Source organism: Callithrix jacchus, chromosome X (genome assembly GCF_049354715.1).
Source record: "Callithrix jacchus isolate 240 chromosome X, calJac240_pri, whole genome shotgun sequence".
NCBI lineage: Eukaryota > Metazoa > Chordata > Mammalia > Primates > Cebidae > Callithrix > Callithrix jacchus.
In genome coordinates, this window is record NC_133524.1 from 38805343 (window position 1) to 38829940 (window position 24598).

Sequence of the window (24598 nt, forward strand, 5' to 3'; positions counted from 1 at the left end):
TCATTAGGACTACCATTATGTTCTTAAGGAAAAATATCTTGTTGCCAACATGTAAAAATCTATATCTTTCATCTGAAAAATCTCAATTTCTGGCTTTCCTTAGAAAATCAAAATGTCCTGGTATGTATATGGCTATAGTTAAATAGACATAATTAGCTGCTACCACAGATATATAGTTTTATACATTCCTCATGATGGCAGTGTACATATTCCTCATCATGCCAGATGCAGCAGAGAGTCATGGCCATGGCTGCACACGCTGTGGAGCTGGTGGGAGCTGGGGACAAATGGAAGCCCTGTCCCTTTCAAATTGGTGTGGCAGTAGCTCCCCAGGTATAGTCTCAGCTGCCCAAGTGGTGGTTGTGAACCCAGGCCTCCCTCTCCATGGAGCAGGCAGGAGTCCTGCCCTCCCAGACATATCTGTAGCCACCAAATTGCGGATGTGGACCCAGGCATCCCTACCCTCTTTTGGAAATATCTGCTCACACTGCTTGGCTTCTTTCTGCTGTCAGCGCCCACTGGAATCTCAAAGCAAAGTCAGGGCTGATCCCAAGCACTGTCACAGCCAGGCCAGGTGTGTACATGCTTTGGGCAATGCAGACACAGCAGTCCCCTGCTGCCTTAGCCCCATCCAGATTTGAACTCCAACGAGCATAGGGAGGAAGCTCAGTGCTGGCCTGCAGACCTCCCCAGATGGCCTGTGTGCCAGAAGTGGCAGCAGGAGGCAGACAGGTTCCTGGGTGGAAGGTCCACAGTTAGGCCCCACCTTCAGGCCAGAAAGGACCTGAAGGCTGGGGACTGGGCTGCCAGTCCCACAGACCAGAGTAGGAATTTGTGGTGCTTGATCTGGGCCCACCCATGGCCACCCATGAACCATTCAACATGTACTTCCTCCCCTCTGAGGCCCATGAAAGCCAGAGGACTCAGCCAGAACTGAGCAAATGTTGTGACCACCAGCTGCAGAGAGGAGCTACCCACCCGATATCCTCCTCTCTTCTGAGAGCCAAGAAGATGATGGGATTACCTGCCTACCAAGAGGAGCTTCCCACTCTTCAGTCTCCTATCTGCTAGGAGCTGAACAATCATCAGGACACCCTTGCTGCAAAAAGGAGCTGGCCTCTGTGGGAGACTGAGCTGTTCTACTGTTAAGTAAAGCTCCTCATTCTTCCTGGTCATGGACAAGAATTTGGGAACCATCAAATGGTGGGGCTAAAAGAGCTTTAACACAAAACGGGTTGAAACATACCCCTTGTTCACCACGTTGTAGGCAAAGAGGAGAGAAGAGTTTTGGCTTTTTAGGGAGCACAGACCTGGGAAATCCTTGAGCCAGGGCTGTCACTGCCTCTTTGGGACTCTGTGGTTCCTGGCATCTCCAAAAATTCTGAGTGCCACCATGATCCCCAGTGCCAGATGTGGAAGATGCTTGTCATGTACCTGGTCCAACAATGCCTCACATAGAACTGGCACCTGTTCCGGCACCTGGAGCTGCCCACCCACCCTGCTGCAGCAGCTGGCACGTCTGGCTATGTGCAGTGGCCGAACCCCATGCTCGCTCACACACCCCTTGCTGTTCCACACCTGACTCACCTTGGCAGGTGTGGAACACAGGCTGGTGGCATAAGCCAAGCACAGCCTGCCAGGCTGAGTGGACAAAATGAGCCCAGCAGGCCTGAACAAAACTCAAAGTTGCTACCAGCCACAGAGATTTCTGGCCAGAAAAACACTACCCTAAGGATCCCATAACACTAATTCTTCCCTGTTGTATCCAATTGCTGACTCATCCCACTCCTTAAAGTTATCCCTGGCTCCCAGAGATGAGTTCAGTAGTCTCACTGAAACTTAAATCTCCAAGTCTAATGTTCAGAAGGATTCCTTCTTGAATCATATAGTGCAGTGCAGCACTCCTCAGACTATTTTTGGTGTAAAGCCAGTATTTTGTATTTTTCATGTTCTATTTAATTTAGAGATGATATGTGGTCCTATTGTGCATGACTAGTGTATGGCTCACCACCGAATCATCACTGCAGTTTAACAGCAGCCAGACTGGTGCACACCCTGTCCAGTAAGATGACTTCACTCACTTAAATGTGTGGCAAAGCCAGAGTTCTATAAAGGATCCTGAATGGTGATATTCAACTCCTGTACCTGTTACAGCCTATGAGTAATAAAAAGTTTGTAAGCATACAGTGTTCCTCAAATCACAGTTTGTATAACACTGGAATAGTGAATTTGTTGTATTCTATTATTTTGGAAGTAGGATTTTAAATGTAAGGAAGGGCAATAAATAGAATCTGCATTTGTCATTTTCTTAATGTGTGTCTTCTTCTGGGAGAAAAAGCTCATGTGTTCAATGCCAAGATGTTGGGGTCTCTTGCATTTCTAGGAAAGCACCCAAAATAACTCGTGAGGTCTCTTGTTAGTGAGTCTTGACAACACTCACTTAACAACTCTCATTTGACAACTCGGTCTCCAGAACTTTCACTCGTGTTTTATCTGGGGAAGGCCAGACAGGGTGGGAGAAAAGGGTGGATTTTATAGTACAAATCCTTAGACTTTGCAAACCTAGGTCTTTTTCTGCTGGACACTGTTAAACTGTGTTGTGAACACAAATATTTCTCAGCTAAGATGTTCTGGAAATTCTGACTCTGTCCACTGACATCATCTTAAGTGTGGCTGTGATGAGCCCCTGCCCAAAAGTCTATTTTTTGAAAATTTTTATGAGTACATAGTAGGTGTATATATTTATGGGATACATACAAATGGGAAAAGTTCCCTTGTCCCCCTTACGGGACATGCGATGGGGAGTGGCTCGCTTCTTCAGTGCCCTGCTACTCAAACCCCTAGGGTGAACATGCAGACCAGAAGATTGTGGGGCTCTAACCCCAGGGCAGTGTCTAAAGGTGGATGTTTACAGATGAAGCCCCAGTGGGCATGTGTTACAGTATGCTTTTTCAGTTTAGCCATCTGTAGGTAGCTCCTGTTAGTCAGTCAGCTCAATTAGACCACCTGCCTTATCACAAGGACAGAGGGCTTTCTGTATCCCAGGGCTTCTTGCCTTGGTATACTGGAAGAATCAGATCACACATGGGCTTGGAGAATGAGTGCAAGGTTTTACTGAGCGGAAGTAGCTCTCAGCATATAGGGAAGCCAGAAGGGAGATGGAGTGGGAAGGTTGTTTTCCCCTACATCCAGACCCACTCAGTGGCCGGGCTCTTTTCTGACCACCCAAGCCAAACTCCTCATTGTTCTGCCAGTCAATGGCCTGCCAACTTGCCAGCATCTGTCAGTGCCTGTCGGTGTGCTCTGCCTGCATGCTCCTCTTGATGTCCAGCTGTTTGTGTCTCTGCCTACGAGGGTCTTGGGATTTTTATAAGCACAGGGTGGGGATGTGGCAGGCCAAGATGGTCTTGGGAAGTGCAACATTTGGACAAGAAAAAATGCCTATCCTCACCTAGGTCTGTGGTCACAGGCCCAGGGGTGGAGCCCTAGCCGGGGACCACACCCTCCCCTATCCAGCACTTTCCTGCCCTCCTCTTGTATCAACATGAGATATTTTGATATAGGTCTTCAATAGGTAATCATCACCTCAGGGTAAATGGGGTTTCCATGACCTCAAGCATTTATCCTTTGTGTTGCAAACAATCCAATTATACTCTTAGTTATTTTAAAATGTACAATTAAATTATTTTTGACTATAGTCACTCTGTTGTGCTAGCAAATCCTAGCATAGAAAAAATAAAAAGTATTGATGTCTTATTTATTCTTTCTCTTTTTTGTACCCATTAACTCTCCCAACTTCTCCTCCGGTACCCTACTACCCTTCCTAGCCTATGGCAAACATCCTTCTACTCTCTGTCCCCATGAGTTCAATTATTTCAAGTTTTAGCTCCCTCAAATAAGTGAGAACATGTAAAGTTTGTCTTTCTGTGCCTGGCCTATTTCACTTAATATAATGACCTTCAGTTCCTTCCATGTTGTTGCAAATGTTAGGATCTCATTCTCTATGGCTTGGTAGTACTTCACTGTGTATGTGTACCACATTTTCTTTATCCATCTTTTGATGGATATATAGGCTGCTTTTAAATCTTGTCTATTGTAAATGGTGCTACAATAAACATGGGAGTACAGATACCTCTTGGATATACTGGTTTCCTTTCTTTTGGTTATATACCTAGCAGGGGGATTGTTGGATCATATGGTAGGTCTATTTTGAGTTTTTTGAGGAACCTTCAAACTGTTCTCTAGAGTGGTTGTACTAATTTATATTCACACGAACAGCGTACAAGAATTCCCTTTTCTTCAAATCCTCACCAGCATTTGTTATTGCTTTTCTTTTGGGTATAAGCCGTTTTAACTGGAGTGAGATGACATCTCGTTGTAGTTTTGATTTGCATTTCTCTGATGATCACTCATGTTCAGCACCTTTTCATATGCCTGTTTGCCATTTGTATGTCTTCTTTTGAGAAATGTCTATGAGGTAGTCTACCTGTTTTTAAATCAGATCGTTAGATTTTTTTCCTATAGAGGTATTTGAACTCCTTATATAGTCTGGTTATTAATCCCCTGTCAGATCAATAGTTTGCAAATATTTTCTCCCGCTCGGTAGGTTGGCTCTTCACTTTGTTGATTGTTTCCTTTGCTATGCAGGAGGTTTTTAACTTGGTATGTTCCTGTTTGTCCCTATTTGCTTTGGTTGCCTGTGCTTGTGCGGTATTATTCAAGAAATCTTTGCCCAGTCAAATGTTTAGAGAGCTTCCCCAATGTTTTCTTTTGGTAGTTTCACAGTTTGAGATCTTATATTTAAATAGTACAATCTCATGGAGAACAGTGTGGAGGTTCCTCAAAAAACTCAAAAAAGAGCTACCATACGGCCCAGCAATCCCACTCCTAAGTATATACTCAAAAGAAAGGAAATCACTATATACAAGCGATATCTGCACTCCTGTGAAAGTTTATTGCAGCACTATTAACAATAGACAAGATTTGGAAGCAACATAAATGTCCATCGACAGATGAATGGATTAAAAAATGTGGTACATATACATAACGGAGTGCTACCAAGCTATAACGAAGAACGAGATTCTGTCATTTTCAACAACACGGATGAACTGAAGGTCATTGTGTTAAGCCAAATAAACCAGACTCAGAAAGAAAAAACTTGCATGTTCTCATGTACTTGTGGGAGCTAAGAATTAAAACAGTTAAACTCATGGAGATAGAGTAGAAAGATGGTTACCAGAGGCTGTGAAGGGTAGTAAGATGCTGGGGAGGAGTAGGAAAGATTAATGCGTATAAAAATAGAAAGAATGAATAAGACATAGTATTTCTTAGTACAACAGGGTGACTATAGTAAAAAGAATAATTTAATTGTGCATTTTTAAATAATGAAGAAAGTACAATTATATTGTTTGTAACACAAAGGATAATTACTTGAGGCTATGGATACCCCATTTACCCTGATGTGATCTTTATACATTGCAAGCCTGTATCAAAATATCTCTGTAACCCATAAATATATATACCTATTATGTTTCCATAAAAGAACCAATAAAAAATTCTAAAACGCATCCCTTAAAAGATCTACATGGGAGACAGAATTTGTAGGTTGATCTCCCCAAATTTATCAGGCTTGGGAAAGACCTTAGACTTTCTGCATACCTTCATTAGCAAAACCAAACCAATCCTATAGAAAATGCCAAATATTAATAGAACAAAAATCAATACTCTTCAGAGGGAGATAGCAGAACTCAGAGTCTTTATACCATATGATCCCCATTGTCTAATATACAATAAAAAAATCAACATTCAAAAAAACAAGAAAGTATCACCTGTTGTTGTAAAAAGAAATCAGTGGAAACAGACCCCAAAATGTCCAGTTGTTAAACTTAATAGAAAAAAAGATTAAATCAGTTCTTATATGTTCAAAGAACCAACAATTTATGTTCAAAGAATGAAAGGAAAATATGATCTTTATGAATGTGCATAGTGAATATCAGCAGAGAAAGGAATACTATAAAAATAACCACATGGAAATTTTAGAACTTAAAAAATTACAGTAACTGAAATTAGTAACACACTAGATGGGCTCACATTAGTTTGGAGATGGCTAGAGTCAAGTGAACTTGAAGACAGATAAAAAGTAATCATCCAATCTGAAAAAGCAGAACAAAACATATACCTCTAAAGCTTTTTAAGGCACTGTATTGACTTATGTTGCATGATTTTTTTAACATAAGAAAGTATGTTCTGTTAATGTCTACTACAGATAAACATTATTCTGTGTTATATACTTAGTTATAATTAATGTAAAATTTAAGCTAGACTCATGTTTTTGATTCTCCAGGGCCCCACCTTTCGGGTCCTCCGCTGCAGCTAAAAGGGACCTGACAATGGTAACATAAATGGATAATCATCTTGGGGGAAGTAATCTTAACAAAAATTTCACTTTCTTCAACTAAAGACTCAGTATAGTACAAGAACTGAGAAAACCTCACTCGTTCTATAATGTCCAGCTGAGTAATCACATACTGTTACACATTTGTCTCTAAAAGTCATAGATACACAGTACAGTTCTATGATTAGATACCTGGACTGTGGTGATGGAGTGTCCGGATTTAGCTTTTGACTCTAGTACTTACTTACTGGGTGACTGTGGGCAGACTACTTAGTCTGTTCATTTGTAATATGGGGATAATAACAGTACATACCTAATAGATCTGGAGAATTATTGGAGATGATATATGTAAAGCCCTTCCAACAGCGCCTAGCATGTATGTGCTCATTGCTACCATTACATTTTTTCCCAGGTTTTTTGAGAATATAGTTTTTCAGGGATAGAAGAATATTAAAAGAGCTAATCATCTTTAAAACATGTTGTAAGAAGTATCTCATGTCAAAAATCTTTTTAAATGTGCTTTGGATGAAACCTGTTACCTTTCCCCTGTCATAACAGAGACATTTTTTTTTGAAAGCTCAACTTTAAAGATACTGCCTTCTTCTTGGAATAGCTGTCTACTACAGATAAACATTACTCTGTGCTACTGGGTGTGTTCAATGTGTAAATAGATTGTGGGAATATGAAAGGCTGGTTTTTCAAGTTCCTGCTCCAAGCACTTCACAAGGGTCAAATAGTCCAACATTCTATGGTTGGTGTGTCTAAGAGAAAAATAAGCCTACAAAAACATTTAACCTTCAGGTTAAGGTAAGACTAATGTGTTTAGGGATCTCCAGTATGATACCTGATTTCTTGATTTCTGTATTTTGTGTGTGTGTTGCGGGGGGAATAGTGAGACTTGCTGGTCAGGAAGAAAACAGCTCCTTCTACCATTTGATATTGGATTTTACAGTAGAAAAAGAAAGGGAGAAATATGTACAGAAGGGACATTTTGGCCATTGGTCGCTATGAGTTTAATGGATTGAGGAGGGAAATATAAGTATCTTTTTGTTATTAACACTTGATTTGATCTATGAAGTGAGGCACTGCACTAGGTTCTACTGAAGAGTGAGTGCCTCCGGGAATGAGTATGCATTCTAGTGACATGAAAAAATCAAATTAACAGCAGAAATGTTGCATCATTTTGCTATAAATCTCTCACACCTGTCTATATAAACCTCTCACATCTCCATAGAACACAGATGGTCCTCTTGCTCTGAATTTCTTTTATTTATTTATTTCTGATGTTTCATTTGAATTATTGAATTGTTTTTATATTCAGTTCCATTTTTCACATAGACAGATATTCAGTATGGATATAAATTCAGTAAAAGGATTGCCAAAGTCTGAAAACTCTGGAATAATTTCAACACAAATATGATATTGTAACAGCCTACAGAAATGAGATATTAACTGTGAATATGAATATACTCTGAAAATATGCATCAGGGTTCTAAAATGTTCTCTTTAATATAGATTGTTTTAATTACCAATGCTATCTTCCTCGTTTAAATGAAAAATGTATTTTTACAACTATTAATATATAACTCCTGCTTTCTCCAAGTATATGCATGTGCGTGGAGAAAAGCACATACTTGGAGAAAATAGGAGTTATGTATTTATGGCATCCAAAATAATATAAAACATTGTTTACATGTAATAGTGCATTTAGCAATATGACTTAAATACTAGCCTCCTTAAAGCGTATTTTAAACACAGGAATGAAGTATTTAATTTTTTTCATTATATAATAAGTTGCTTATATGTTATTTGGACAACAGCTTATACACTAAGTGTTACAATTCATACCCTATGTCTTAAATGCATGAAACCATTGATTGGACTCTAGCGAAATCCTTAAATTGGTCCTTGCATTCCTTGGTATATGTATGTACATACCCACATATATGTGCATATTTACATATGGGCAACTAATATCTGACAAAATATGAGAAAATGTCTCACTGGTCTTTTAGTTGTTGAATCATGTTTTTTTATGTGTTTATGATTTCCTGAAATTATTTGCTATTTTAAGTTTCGGGATTAGCTATGTTATCCTTCTATTTATTCAGATTTGTTAAAGTCTTCTAATAGGTTTAGTGAATAAAATTATTGAATTTTTATTGAAACTACTTCCCTATAATTATTTAGTATGTTAAGGGAAGGAAAAGGAAATGCAGCTTTAATATGTAAAATGAGCAGTCCATTTTACGTAAGCTCTATTATATGATGATATATCTCATGACTATTTTGCCTGCCTACGTAAGCACTTAGCCAATCATCTTTAATACATTCTACTTAGAATCTACTTGTAAATATGTTTTGCACATTCATACCTTACTTGTCTGTGCTTTCTCATCCTCTTTCCCTCTCACCCCTCTATATACATTCACACATTTTTCATGATTTCACAGAACTTCTTTCCAACCTAGTTCCATTCCTGGTTATCTCTTTCTGTGGGGAGTATCATTATTTCCTTTGACCTCTGTTTCTCTACATCCTACATCATGCCTAGCCCATGGACTTTTGATTTTACTGAAGACAGCAAAAGAGCAGATGGTGCTTCTATTACTTGCACAGTTAGCAACTGCAGTGGCTACATTAAATTCTGGAAGGTCATCTAAAATAGGAAGGAGCTCTTGGAGGAACAAAATATAATAAATATGTAGTGTACTAAGATAGAAAATTCACTTGATCTGGTCTCTCCTTTGAACAAAAACATTTCTCTAAGAAGTGATTGCTAAAACATGCCCTACTGCCTCACTTTCTCTTTTAAAAGCTTTCTTTCAAATTCCCCTGTGACATAAAATCAATCTTGATCACTTTATTAACACTGTACTTCCACGGGTCACCTCTGGTGTTGCTAGGAAATCCAAGCAAATTCATTTATTTATTCATTCATTCATCCACTCAATAAATATTTATTTAGTGACAGCTATGCATCAGACATTGCTGAGCACTGAAGTTACAGTAGGGAACATTTAAGTAAGCCTTTATGTATCTCCAGTCTAGTTAGGAAGGGTGTTAATTCACCCGAATAATTCATTACAATTGTGATAAGGGCAATAAGGAATATTTTTCCAAATTCTCATTTTATTCATTCCCTTGGCTCTATGTGACACACCTAATCAATTCCTACTTCTTAAATTTTCTCTTTCCTTGTTGTCCATGACTCCATACTATTTATTCAACTACTTTTCTACTACTTTCCCTCTTGCCTATTTCTTCTTTTCTCTTCCTTAAGTTTGGGTTTCCCTCAAAGGTTTAGCATTTATTTAGCCTATAACCTATTACGTTTTTTCTTTCTCTGTAACTTTTTTTTTTTTTTTTTTTTTGAGACAGAGTCTCACTCTGTTGCCAGGCTGAAATACAGTGGCTCGATCTTGGCTCACTGCAACCTCCAACTCCTAGGTTGAAGTGATTCCCCTGTCTCAGCCTCTTGAGTAGCTGGGACTACAGGTGCCTGCTACCATGCCCGGTGAATTTTTGTATGTTTAGTAGAGATGGGGTTTCACCATGTTGGCCAGAATGGTCTCAATCTCTTGACCTCGTGAACCCTTAGTTTTAAATATCCCCTCTAAGAGGACACCTTCAAGACATCCATTTCCACATCTTATCTATCCATCTGCTAAACCTTTTCCCACTTGTATGTCCAAGGGTCACACGACATCCATCATGATTGTAGCCAAACTCACAGCCTTATGTCAAACCACTTCCACTTTCATTTCATCTGTTTCTGCGAATGGCATTAATGACCTCCTGGTTCTCACATTTGAAACCTTGGAGCCAGTTTTGCTTCTAACTTTTCCTTTGCTCTCAATGTCTGAACCACTACCAAATCCATTCATTTCTTTAATTATAATGTATCTAGCAGCCATCCTCTCTCATCTCCCTTTTCTGTTATTTTCTCTTTTATTCTCTATTTTCTCATCCTTTTTTCCCTCAGTCTAATGGCTACTTATAATTCAAGGTATTGGTCAGGCCCCATCTCCATCAGAAAGTCCACACTTCATGAATATCTTCTTTTTCTAAGCCCCAGAATCATGGGAGTAGTGAAAAGAACATAGCCAAAGACCAGGTTAAGTTCTGATTCTACCATTCATTGCCTCCTGTGCATTCTCTGTGTCCCAGTTTCCTCAGACTCATCCTATCTCATACACCGGTCGCAAGAACAAATATGGTCATGGAGATGAAATCATTTTGAACTATGAAGCACCATATAGATATTAAAGTAAGAATTGTTGCTGGAAGAATAACTCAGGAGCAGAGGCCAAAGCCCCAGGTATTAACTATTGAAATAATATTGCGCAGGGGTTAAGAATGTTGACTCTGCAGTCAGATGATCTGAGTTTGATAAGTAGCTCTGCTACTTATCAGCTGTATGAAATTGGGAAAACTTAGCTGGCTTTCCTGTTCCTGAGTTTTCTCATTGTAAATTGGGATAACAATAGTTTCTACTGATATGAGTGTTGTAGGATTAGAAGGGTTAGTAGAGATAAAATACTTAAAATAATGCCTAGCATATAGTAAGTGCTCTGCAAATGTGGAAGAGGTGGTGGGGGCCAGTGAGGCTGAGTGTGGTTACGAGGTGAGAGCCAGGTACTAAAACTGAGCCACCAGATGAGGATTCGCTGCAGCAAGGATGCAAGCACAGAGCTACAGACTGGACACCTGTACTGAGATGAATACCTCATGATCCAGATTTTTAAAAAATGATCTTGCCATCTGGGGCAGGACTGAGCAAATGATGGAGGCATGAACATTCTCAGTGACCATTCAGGGAACAAAAGTGGGGATAACACTCTTTCAGACACATTTTACTTTTGTTAAAGAAGAATAAATGTTAGCTTGCCCTTTTGTGTTGTGAAATATGTCAGTATATCATGGAATCAAAATGTCAGTATCCAAATAAATGTCCAAATGTTGAGAAAGCTGATGCAACTGTCCTCTATATTCTATAAATCCCTCTCTTTAACAAGCATACACTTATAGCATTTCAGAGGACAAGGGGCCTTCGCAATACCATTTCTTACAATGTACAGGATTATTGCCCAGAGTATGTATTTTTACTTGGAGATTAGTTTGTTTGATTGTTTCATGTTAGAAAGAAAAATAATAATAATACTTAGAATATTCTAAGAGTTGTTCTAAGTGCCTTAAATTTTTAAACTCATTTAATCTTCACAAGAACCTCATGAGATAAATATCATCATCATCAACATCATCACCACCACCATTTAAATAAGAATAAACTTAGGATCATAGAGGTTAATTGGTAATTGGACCAGGTTTCAAATCCAAGCAGCCCAGCACCGGACCCAATGTTCTCAACCACCAAGTGCTATCATCTCAGCAAACTCTGTGTTCTAGAATCTGGTTAAAAGGGCATGCTCTAGAGCCCTAGACTGCTCTTACATGTTGTATCTCCAGTTTTTTTTGAGAAGTGATAATAAATGTTTGATGATATTTCATAATCGATAAACACTGCTTACATAAGACATACACTAAGTAATCCAATGTCCAGTAATGCTGTGCAAGGAGAGTCTGATTTTTCTCATCCATTATTCTGTATTTGAGCATCGAACACCTCAAATACTGATGCTCTCTGTTTCCTAGAGAGTATATTATACTGCTTTGACCTGTGCTTAACTGCTGCTGCCCCCATGGGGATATTTTCTGGAATATGTGTGAGTTTCCATTCTTGTCTTTGCTAACTATTTCAAAAGTTCAGGTTCAATTTTGGAAGTTGCTGGGTTTGTTTTCTATTTCCTATTTTAACTACTTCTTGTTCATTTCAATGTTCTCTCACCGGAGTTTAGTGGAGTTTGGTTTTTTAACTTTTCTCTATGCATTATCAGCTACCAAAATAACTTAATAGGCTTTTGCTTCATTGTCTTCTTCACTGAATAAGAATATTAAAATCAAATTTACCTTCACTGAACACTTAATAACATTTTCGTTTCCAAGAAGTGCCATTTGTAACTCTTGTTAAAGTTTAATTTAGCAGTTTCCAATTTTTGTAACAGTTGACTTATCCAGGCTAATTTGATTTAATCTTTCTAACAGAATGCCAGGAAACACTCTGTTCCTACAATAAGAACATGTCTGATTCATTTAAATGAATAAGAATACATCTGGTTTATGTAAATAGGCTTCAATAACATTTTCATTTTAGTGCCGTGCAGTCAAAAAATATTTCCAACAGAGTATCAGGACTTGGAGGGAAACCAAAAAAAATAAATACAAGAAAATTCTAAGATACACATCATTCTAAAGCAAGTAAAATCCTCAAGACCAAATAATATAATTTAAACAACCATTTAGCATTGACAATGTTTACTAAGAATGGAAGTGGTAGACTTTAGCAGAAAATTTAGTTGAGATGGGGTGGGAGGTGGGGGTGTGCAATAGAGAAATCAAACTTGGAAAGTAACCATCAGATAATGATGTTCTACTCCAAATATAAACTGTAAATCCAAATATACTTTTATCTGGATTATAAAAATGAAAGTTTAGCAACAGCCCACTTGGTAAACACAGAACAAGAGTGATAATATCAAACATATATACTTAATACAAGTAGCAGAGTATAGGCAAATCCATTAATATATCCCCCTAAGAGCTATTTATGTACAACAATAGCCTTCAGTCTGGTGTGAAGTTACATTAAAATCAGTATATAATTCAAATTTTTGAAATTGATTTCAAAGATCAGTTTTCAAACAAAGCAGTGAGAGCCTATTGCACAATAGGCATGTTTATCAACTTTCAACAGATAATGGTACATCCAAAGATGTCTGTGGCCACAAACATATAATTTTTAAGTTGCATATTTTGATCAGAACTGAACATGTACTAAAAAAACTATCTTGTGATGAAGAATAACTCCCACTAATTGAGAGACCAGCACAGGGAGAATACTATTGATCTTAACTACAAGGAAGTCCAAGCAGTAATATGAAAAAAAGTAGATTGGGATGTTCTGTTTGCATTAGCAATGTTCAAGAAGGAAGAATTTAACTGACTTTGAACTACTCACAGCTGCCATCTAATTACTTTTGTTGACTGTTAAGAGTTTGAGCTCCAAACACAGGAAGGTTATTTCTAACTCAGTTATACACAACAACCAAAGAGCTATTGATTTTTTTAAGTGAATTCCCATCTAATTCTTATTGTTCTTGTGAATAATAGTCATATGTCTGGCTTTATACTTAAGCACAATAGGATATAACTAAATATTGGCTCAACTCAGACCTACAGAGTAGATTCCTGAACAATGAGAATAACATCTAGTGATAATCTTTCACTGCTTATACTGGGAAAAATATTGAACCTGGGTCAGCAAACGTGAAATAAAGGCTCAATATTGTCCTAATAATAATGGCAAAGGCTCACGCTTTCTGAGGATTTACCATGACTCAAGAACTATTCAAGTCTTTTCTATGTAACCGAGGCATACAGAGGTTCAGTCATGTTTCTCAGAAATTTTAGAGCCAAGAGGTAAATCAGAGTTCCTGCTCTGTACCAGAGTCACTTTGGTCAGCTTAAGTAACTTCCAAAGGCATCTTCCTGGGATACTTTTTCCTGATGCACCAATTTTTACCTCTCTCCTTTATTCTCTGGCTCACCTAATCTATGCTGGTGTCTGTGAAGCTGTCACTGATCTCACCCTGTCTCCAGCATCTCACTAGTTGGTTTCCTCTCCATGATCTTTTCTTAAGGGGACCCTGCATTCTTTGGGCCCCTCACCATTACTCAAGGCCCCTATATCTCCTGGTCCCCTCAGTCCTTCTAGTCCCTCAATCACCACAAATTCCTCCTCTCCTAGCTTAGCTCCACCTGTTCCTGCTCATAGGAGCCAGGTAGCAGCAGGCCCTCCCTAATCTCATTTCCCTCTCTATCCTCTCCACACTCTGACCACTGCTACAACTTATTTCTTTCTATAGTCAAGGTAATCTGCTCTGATGTCATATTCTACATCCTGCCTACACTGTAATATAATAAAACTCTTTCAGTATGTACAAATGTGTACCCTCCAAAGCAGGAGTGCTGGGCATTGGTATAAGATTGACCAGTACAAAATTACACACACACCCCTATGTGTTAAGTTGTATGTTATGTTATATATAATATTGTTCTGTGTGTACATATATATTGTACATGTATATTTAATTCTACAGTATAGTATTGTGGTCAAGAACACAGTCAGTACAGTCAGACCACTTAGTCAGAATCCAGCTTCAACAATTACAAGCTGTGTGACATTGGACAAGTTATTTAACCTCCCTCTGCCTTGGTTTTCCTATCTGTAATACAGGAATAATGAAAGTTTCTAAATCAAAGAATTGATGTTCTAAACCAAAAGGTATCTGAGACAGGTCTCAATCAATTCACAAAGTTTATTTTGCCAAGGTTAAGGATATGCCTTTGACACAGCCTCAGGAGGTTCTGATGACATGTGCCCAAGGTGATTGGGGTACAGCTTGGTTTTACACATTTTAGGGAGGCATGAAACATCAATCACTGTAGATAAGATGAACATTGATTCAGTCCAGAAAGGTGGGAGAACTCTAAGCAGGGATGGGGTCTCTAGTTCGTAGGCAGATAAGAGACAAATGGTTGCATTCTTTTGAGATTTTGATAAGTACAATTTACAGGAATTAGTCACTTATGTCTTAGTCTGGCTTAGTGAAAAAATAGGGAAAGGAAGCAATTAGATATGCATTTGTCTCCTGTGACAGAGAAATGGCTTTGAGTTCTCCCTTTCCTTTGTCCACAAGAAATTTCCCTGTGAGAAAATTGTGAGGGAGGTATGTAGCTGTTTGATTTTGTAGGTATCTTATTCAGGAATAAAATGGAAGGCAGGTTTGCCCAATGCAGTTCCCTGCTTGACTTTTCCCTTCAGTTTAGGGATTTTGGGGTCCAGAGATTTATTTTCCTTTCACAATGTAAAGATTGAACTGTTCATATATATAAACCAAGAATTCATAACAGGGCCTGAAATTTGTATATAAGTGCTGAGTGTTCACTATCATACCATGAGCCATATAGAAAAAGCATTAAAGCAGGTATAATAATAGAGCAGGAAATATACATTTAAGTGGAAAATACAGTACAACATGGATAACAGGACATGTGTGAATAATTATCACTTGAATAATGTGAAGCATATAATTATTTTTTGGCTTTGCATTTGATATCTGAGGAATCCCACCATTTCATAAGAAAAAGTGCATGTGGCAAAGAATCTTCCAGGAATTTTGCATTAGAAGTTCCTTTTGATCTTCCTCAAAACCCCATGAAGTTAGTACTATTATTGTCTCCACTCTGCACAAAAAGAAACTGAGGTTCAGAGAGGTTAAGTAACTTAGTTCTGTAACATAGTAAGTGGCAAAGCTGGGGTTTGAACTCAGAGCTTCCTGACTCCAAAACCTGGCTCTGCAATTCTCCACTTAAGGTGCCCATTGGAACCCACGGGAAGTTTAAAAAAATCCAATGAGCACAAACTCAGAGATACTATTTTTTTGAAAAGCAGCTTTTATGAGATATAATATACATATGATACAATTCACCCATTTGAAATGTATAATTCAATGGAGGTTTTTTTAGCCTATTCACAGTGCATTTAACCATCATTGCAATCAAATTTCAGAACACTTTCATCTTCGCAGGTGTGTCAACAGAACTTAACCTCAAAGCCACAGACCTTGTAGGAGTCTTGAATGAACTTCAAATGATTTGTGAACTTTTTCTAGGATGCACAGCTTTCACTGTCTTCTCTAAAGTGGTAAAAATGTAAGCCACAAATGTATTAAGGAACTCTAGACCAGCACAGCCTTGAACTTTAAGGTACAAATCACCGGGGGACCTTGTTAAAATTTAGATTCAAATTGAGTAGGTCTGAAATGGGCTGGACCTACTATTATTAATCTTAATAATGGGAATATTCACTTTAAGTTAAATATAATATGTCCTAAAATTCCATTCTTCTCTTTAGTAGATCTATGATACAAAATAACTGTACTCAATTATTATTGTTATATTTTTAATGTCATAAGTAAAATACTTGTGGACATTTATTTTTTTGATTGATGCATAATTATCCACAAAATAGCTATAGCTTTGGCTCTTGACCCAAAAAGTCTAAAATATTTACTAATTATTCCTTAATGGAAAAAGTTTGCCAACCTCTAATATAGACCATGGGGGAAAGTTACCTTTCAGGAGCAGAAATGTTGTTCATCTTACTCTCCACAGCTCCTTGCTACATGTGGCAGACATGACATTATTAATCAGACTGATAGGAATCCTAACCAAGTATGAGGGGCAGAAAGCTGGTTATATTTATATATATCCTCTAGAAGAGAGATCTAGGCAGATGAGGGTCAACTTCAGGTTTAGTTTAAAAATACATCTCCCTAAAACTTCAGGCTACTCTCTTGGGTAATAGCATGGGTAGGTGTCCACAAAAGACCTTCATGCCTTTTCAGTTAGTTCATGTCTCTATGATCTTGAAAGCAAGATTCCCTAAGAGTAATTTGCAATCCATATAAAGAGCTTGGTTAATTGGAATTGGATGGTGGTTCACCAAACTTACAGGTATCTTCTTACATGCACCTTCAATCTACTTACGTTTAAGGTGTTTGTTCACAGCACTGAACTTTCAAGAGCTGTCTGACCATGCATTTCATGTGTACAAAGGCATTTCTACTTATTTTCCAATACTAACTCACTTTGAATCCTGGGAAAATGATCTACACTATGTTAATGCCTGAATATGCATGACTTCAAAATTCTCCAAGCTTCAAGTGGTCTCCTGCACCACAAGCCTGGTGGTGCTCTCTATTGTAGAGCATCCTCTCAGACATCCATCTTGAACTCTTTTTTCCTTATGTCTTAGTGTATGACAACTTTAGATCTCCTAACTAATGGTTGATTTTTCAGCCAATTTTTTTTTTATACGAGTGGTTGGCCATTCTCAAAACCCACCTCCTTCTTCCAACCAATCCCCATTGCTATAAGGCTGACAACTGTGGCCAGCTTTCAGCATGCTCCAGGGGAAAAAGTACAAAGTCTGACCTGGATGGAATTAGATTAAACACCAAAATAATTCCAGGATGTACTAATTTATATTATTAGAAACCTAAAATATTTGGCCAAGGGTGTAATAGGGTGATGTAATAGGGTGATTACATCTGGATTACGCTGGATTAGGGTGAATGTATTGATATGGTGCATTTTTCAGAGATTCTTGATTTAGTGTGATACTTATTGCAACTGGAGGTGTTAACAGTTTACTTGATCTGAACTTGGCAATGGCCTACATCATTGACTCTGTGTGATATACTTGACTCCCAGTTCATTAGACTTAACTGCTCCCTCTATTCTATTAATCATCCCTCTTCAATCTCTTTCATTATCTCATTGATTCCTCTTGTTGCCAGACCAACCCGAGGATCAGGCTGCTTATTCTCATGGCCCAATAATGAGATTCAGATAAGCTGGGAAATAAGGAAGTTTATTTCTGTAACCAAGCACAAGGAGAAGGCCTGAAAAATGTCTCCAGACCAACACAAAATTACGAAGTTTTTTGACTTTGTAATTTTGAGTTGGTCTGGAGATATTTTTGACAAAGAGTTTACATACCTTCTATGCTATATGTCTACATGTAAGTGTGCATTCATCTGAAGACATAAGTGATTAACTTCTTTTAATCCATAACTAAGATCTGAGTCCTGAAGACCTTCCTCTGGAGCCTCAGTAAATATACTTAATCTAAAATGGGTCCAGGAGCCAGGGGTGATTACCCTTATCTTGTCTCCTGCTAAGTCATGGAGGTTTAGGGAGTTCCTTCAGACCCCCAGTAAACTTACTTGTGGAGTCTGGGGAGTTTCTTCAGACCCCCAATAAAGCTTGTTTTATCTTAAATGGATCCTGTTAAGAATTCCTGTTATATTGCCATACTTCAAGGTCCAGGAAAAGCCTGGGCAAAACTCTTGGTGGGCTTTTGTTACCTTCCAACCTTTAAATAAGGGCAGTGGCTCTATCAGTTTTTAATATTTAACTTCGCCACTCAGTCAGTGCTGAAACAGTTGTTATGGAGGCCTGTGTTAGTGAGACCCAGCCTACCATACTCTGTCCATTCTTTAAATATTGTTGCTCTTCATGATTCTATCTTTGCCCCTTTTGCTTCTCTTCCTGGCAATCTCACTTGCATGGCATTAGCCACCATCTACCATCTACGCAGCAATGATTCCTAATTGAATACCTCTGGTATAGATATCTGATAAACTCTAAACAGTTTATTGGAAGTTTCCTATTCTAAATGCTCTTCTGGACAGGTCTTTGTTGTTGTATCATAAGTACCCTTGCTGTTGCATTGTAAGTACCTGGACCTCAACATATCTAAATTGCAATTAATTATTTTTTTTCTCTTTCAACGTATTTTGTCTTCTACTCTCCATAGCTGTGAACATTATTATCATCAACATCTAGGCTTTGCCCCAGTGTTACTGAATCAGGCTCTCTGGAGATAGACCCCCCCAGAAATCTATTTTTAACAATCCACTTAGGCATTGTTATGCACACTAAAATTTAAGAACCTTTGCAGTTCACCATGCTGGAAACCTGAGTCACGCTCTTCTCTCTTCCATACCACCCGCATCTAGGAGGTCACTGGATCTTATTGAGATTATTCTAAAAAAAAAATCTCAAAAGTGAGTCATTTCCCTTCCCATTACCACAGCTTTAGTTCCTATTCTCTCCGTGGCACTCCTGCAAAAGCCTCCTCATTTCGTCTACCTGACCTTTCCCCTCTCTTTCATCCAATCACTGAGTGCTGGTCTTTCAAGAAACAAATCTAAAATTCAAATATGATTGTGCTGTTCCTTGGCTTTAAAGCATTCAACAGCTTGATGGTATGAGAACGGTTTTCAGGCTTTTTAAGGTCATGGAATTTTTTCTTCAAATAAAATCCTCCCAGGAAATCCAACTTATAGAACAGATGAAAACAGAGCTGCTCTATTTGAAGCAGAGGTCGGTGCCACAGGCTTGGCCACTCAGCCTCTTTTGCTGTGTTTCCTAAGAAAACATTCCTGAAGATACAGTTTGAAAGACACTGGATAAAGTCCATATTCTTTATTTGGATACCAAATTCCTCCCACTCTGACATCCCCCTTTCTCTTAGCTTTCTGATATTAACCCAGACCCCAGACCTGGAGTTAGTCACTATTTCTGCTGGACTAATAGTGTGTCCATATGACTTTTCACATTTGCTGTCTTTACAACCTAGAATTATCACTCTTTTTTTCCTAATTGTTTTTTCCTTTATGTTCTCAAAGCCAAAATTGGGATTTTATGTTTACGTAGTCAAACGTTTTATTTTGCACTTAATTCATTCATTTATTCCTTTGGCAAATATTTTCGAATACCTACTATGGTGCCAAGAGCTGTGAGGTGTTGGGAATACAGGGCTGATGAAGACAAAACGAAATATCCTACAGAGCTTAGACATTAGCAAGGAAAACGAAAATCAGCATTTTAAATCAGCATGATGAGTGTTGGGCATAGTCCTTAGCATTGCTCACCAAATATTTCTGATTTCTTCCTCTTGTGGGCAGGTGGTAGGACAGCATTTCCTGGCCCCCTTGTAATTGGGTAGGGCTAAGTGTTTAAGGAGTTATAAGTAAAAATAATGTTTTTCACTTCCAGGCCAGGGCATTTAATTCCTTGTATAAGGCCTTTCAGAACTTCTCTTCCCTCTGGTGTGGCAACTGACAATGTTCAAAATGGTAGCTACCTAAACAGACTGACTTTTTGAGGGATTTATAGCATGACCAAGAAATATGAAATAAACCTGTGCTGTAACAAGCTGTTGGCAATTTACAAGTTATTTGTGTCACAACATAATCTAGCATAGTATTGCTCAAAATATCTGTGGTGAAGGATCAGGTTCTTTGTTACTTTTATTTTCAACCTGAATAGACTAATATTTTTGTAAAATACGATTTAAATAAATTAGACAAAAGAGACATGAAATATATAAACATTCAAGTATAAATTGTCATTAGATTCAACAGATTTAAAATTACTCTGTTAAATTGCTATAAAAATTTCTAAATGCTTGTTCTCAATTTCTATACTTATATAATTGCAAACCGGTGAGTTTATAGACCTGCACTCGTCTGCAACCCACACTTTGAATACCACTGTGTTAGCCTATCCCAACTGATCCAGTGTTACTGTAAGAGAAGTATGAAAATGTATTGGATAGATACTATGAGTTTCCAATTGTTGCAATAACAAATCACCACAAATATATTGTCTTAAAACAAGACAAATGTATTATCTTACAGTTCTGAAGGTTAAAACTCCAAAATGAGTGTTGAAAGACTAAAATCATGGTATTAGCAGAGTTGCCTTTCTTCTGGAGCCTGCAGGAAAATCTGTTTCCTTGTCTTTTCCAGCTTCTAGAGGCCATCGGCATTCTTTGTCTTGTGGCTGTTCCTCCAACTTCAAAGCCCATCACCTCAGCCTCTGCTTGTGTCACCACACCTCCTTTTCTGCCTTTAACTCTACTACCTCCCTCTCGTAAGGACCATTGTGATTACATTTGGCTAATTCATGTAACCCAGGCTAATCTCTTCATCTCAAGATCTTTCATGTAATCACAACTGAAAAGTTTTGCCATATAAGGTAACATATTCACAGGTTCTGGAGATAAGGACATGGACATCTCCAGGAGCCATTATGCAGTTTATCATAGATAGCTAAGCTAGACTAGGAGTCAGCCATTCAAGCAGATCCCTGTGGACACTTAGGAATTAGGAGATGGAGAAAGGAGGGAAGTATTTCAGGCAGAGTCTTACAAATAGGAAGATTTGAAGGTAAGGAAGATTATGGCTTTTTTAGAGGAATGAAATTCTGAGTGTGGTTAGAGAATAGACACGTGAGAGAGAGGTAGGCAAGGGCCAAATCACGAAGGGTTTTATAAATTATATTAAGCAACTTGAACTCTTAAAGAGCAAAGGGAAGACATCAAAGGGTATTCAATATAAGAGCAACAATTACCAAATTTGTATTTTGGAATTGCATATAGAAGAGCCAGAATGGAGACACAAAACTATGATGCTGATGAACCACAGTGGTGTCACCTAATTCACAGCATATTTGAAAACCAAATCCACTATTTCCCACAAAAGCCAGCACATTCTCCAACTTTTCTATTACTGGCAATGTCACCTGTATTCTTCTAGGATTCAATTCTTAACATTATTTTTGGCCTCTTTCTTTGGCTTCTTACTCTAGTCAGTCACCACACCTTATTGGTTTTTGAAATTTTGGAACCAACCCAAATGCCCATCGATGATAGACTGAACAGGGAAAATGTGGCACATATACACCATGGAATATTATGCAGCAATCAAAAATGATGAGTTCGTGTCCTTTGTAGGGACATGGATGAACCTGGAAACCATCATTCTCAGCAAACTGACACAAGAACAGAAAATGAAATACCGCATGTTCTCACTCATAGGCGGGTGTTGAACAATGAGAACACATGGACACAGGGAGGGGAGCATCACACACTGGGGTCTGTTGGGGGGAATAGGGGAGGGACAGCGGGGGGGTGGGGAGTTGGGGAGAGATAGCATGGGGAGAAATGCCAGATATTGGTGAAGGGGAGGAAGGCAGCAAATCACACTGCCACGTGTGTACCTATGCAAGTATCTTGCATGTTCTTCACATGTACCCCAAAACCTAAAATGCAATAAAAAATAAAGTAATTTTCACAAGAAAAAATAAAATAAAATGAAGACATAAAAATAAAATACAGTTATATGAATACATCCAAAATAATAAACAATATGGAAATAAGTCTCTTTTTATCCATTCTCTGACCCCTAACAATCCAACTCTGATCTTCATATGCAACCTGATTCATGATCAGTATGTATTATATTGTACCTTTTATTATGCATTTAAATTTATTATATACATGCATATATATTACATTTTTAAATGCAATTGCATTAAAAATCATAATTATCTTATTTATTTTCAGCTAACAATATAACTTAGGTATTTTCCATGTCAATATACTTTTAAATGCCTCATTTTAAAATTAAACATTGATATCACTGTAACTTTAGACTATTGCAAAATTTCTACTCTTGATAATTACACTATAATGTAAATGCATCTTATCATTTCTTTTCCAAATCTTTCTCTTTTGAAATTTTTATTAAGGCCTTCTCCTAGCCAGCATTTTAAAAGATAGAACTAGTCTTCTCTAAAAATATCAAAATACACAATGCCAAGAAAATAACCAATGATCTTAAATATTAGGTTGGTGCAAAAGTAACTGCAGTTTTTGCCATTACTTTTAATGGTAAAACCTGCAGTTACTTTTGCACCAACCTAATATCTTTTTCCAAATTGAGAGTTTTGTGAAAATTCACAGTGTACATTACAGTATTATAGACTCTGAGAAGTTTCATAGAAAAAAATTTTAATTTGATTTAACTCTACATATCCAAATTTTTGTTGAACTGCATCACTCGATATGGTTTGGCTATGTCCCCACCCAAATCTCATCTTGAATTGTAGCTCCCATAATCCCCACGTGTTGTGGGAGGGACCCGGTGGGAGGTAATTGAACCATGGGAATGGGCTTTCCCAGGCCGTTCTCGTGATAATGAATAAGTCTCATGAGATCTGATGGTTTTATAAAGGGCAGTTCCCCTGCACTTGCTCTTTTGCCTGCCACTATGTAAGACGTGCATTTGCTCCTTTTTTGCCTTCCACCATGATTGTGAGGCCTCCCCAGCAATGTGGAAATGTGAGTCCATTAAAACTCTTTTTCTTTATAAATTACCCAATCTCAGGTATTTCTTCATAGCAGTATGAAAATGGACAGCACTGTTAACAATTCCACAGAATATCTAATAACATCTTATGGGATACGGTTTCTCCATGAAGGCACTGTATGGCCTCAAATGTAGTTTTTACAAGCAGGGTCCCTGAAACCAAACTGTTCCAAATTACTTACTAATCAGTCAACCTTGGGCAAGTTACTTAACATCTCTGTGCCTCAGTTTTCTCACCTATAAAAAATGGGAATGATAGCAATTTGTTTCATTAGAAAGTCATAAGGATTAGTTGAATAAGCGTTAGTGGTTATTATTTGGAGCATTCTGAGGATACTGCTCTTGAAGGATTGGTCTAAAGCTGATGGTACTGTTAACCTTTCTGTTGTTGTTTGGGGAATCAATATCACTATGAAATTAAAAAAAAATCTTGACTATAGCACTCCCACATGATGTACCACAAAGAATTGCCCATGTGACAAGTAACTGCTCTGTTGCAAAGAAATGCCCGCAATTCCATAGCATCTGTCCTTGAAGCATTCAGTTTGGGGTTCATTGTAAAATTACTACTTTTTTCTCTATCCACAGCATGGCAGTTCTCACCTTGTGACAGTCATGTAGACTATTGTGCTTGCGGTAATCCAATCACAGCTGTCCTGCAGGAAGACTCCTCCTCTATTTGAAAGGCACCCTCAAGGAAATTTTGCATATATGATTTAGCTTGTATTCTAAGCATCCTAAACATCTTTGTAAGTGTGTTGAAAAATCATCTGATTCGTGTTGTCACATGGTGACAGGCAAACAGGAAATTTTATTTCCATTAATTTCATCCTAAGAGCACTCTCAAAACATTCTATTTTTAAAGATACATTTCAAGTACACAGTGATGAGATATATTCAGATAAATGCTTTCCTTTGATTCAAATATCAGCCCCTATTATTTTTTATTGTGTGTTACTCAAAACAGATGTTTTTTAAACTTACGTTCATTTGTGATGCTATAAGAATTTTTTATTATCACATCTTTTTTGATAATCAGAAGTTAATGACTTGTCCAAAGTTATCTATGATGAAAGGCAACAGAATGACATACAAAGCATCTTGTCATATTTTTAAATAGCTTAGCGCAGTTCAACAAGGTTATTGGCCACAGAGGGAAAAATCTACATCTATGTCTAAAGAGAGAGATCTGTTTAAGTTAGGAATTGAAGAGTAAAAGAAAGATGAATTTCACCCTCCTAATCTGACTCGTGTTTACTAGCCACATTTAATTAAAAGAATGAGGATCAATTACTCA

General features: G+C 37.9%; 1 protein-coding gene across 20 annotated transcripts in view; it reads left to right on the top strand.

Moving 5' to 3' along the window:
* The window catches only part of SYTL5 (synaptotagmin like 5), a 242570-nt gene that overhangs the window by 114817 nt on the left and 103155 nt on the right, over nucleotides 1-24598 (top strand). For 4 of the 20 annotated variants that reach the window (XM_078362720.1, XM_078362728.1, XM_078362732.1 and 1 more), the window contains exon 2: nucleotides 23890-24050. The exons of the other annotated variants lie outside the window; for them this stretch is intronic. The gene's annotated coding sequence lies outside the window, so the exon portion shown is untranslated. The remainder of the gene's footprint in view (nucleotides 1-23889; nucleotides 24051-24598) is intronic. 20 annotated transcript variants of the gene reach the window in all.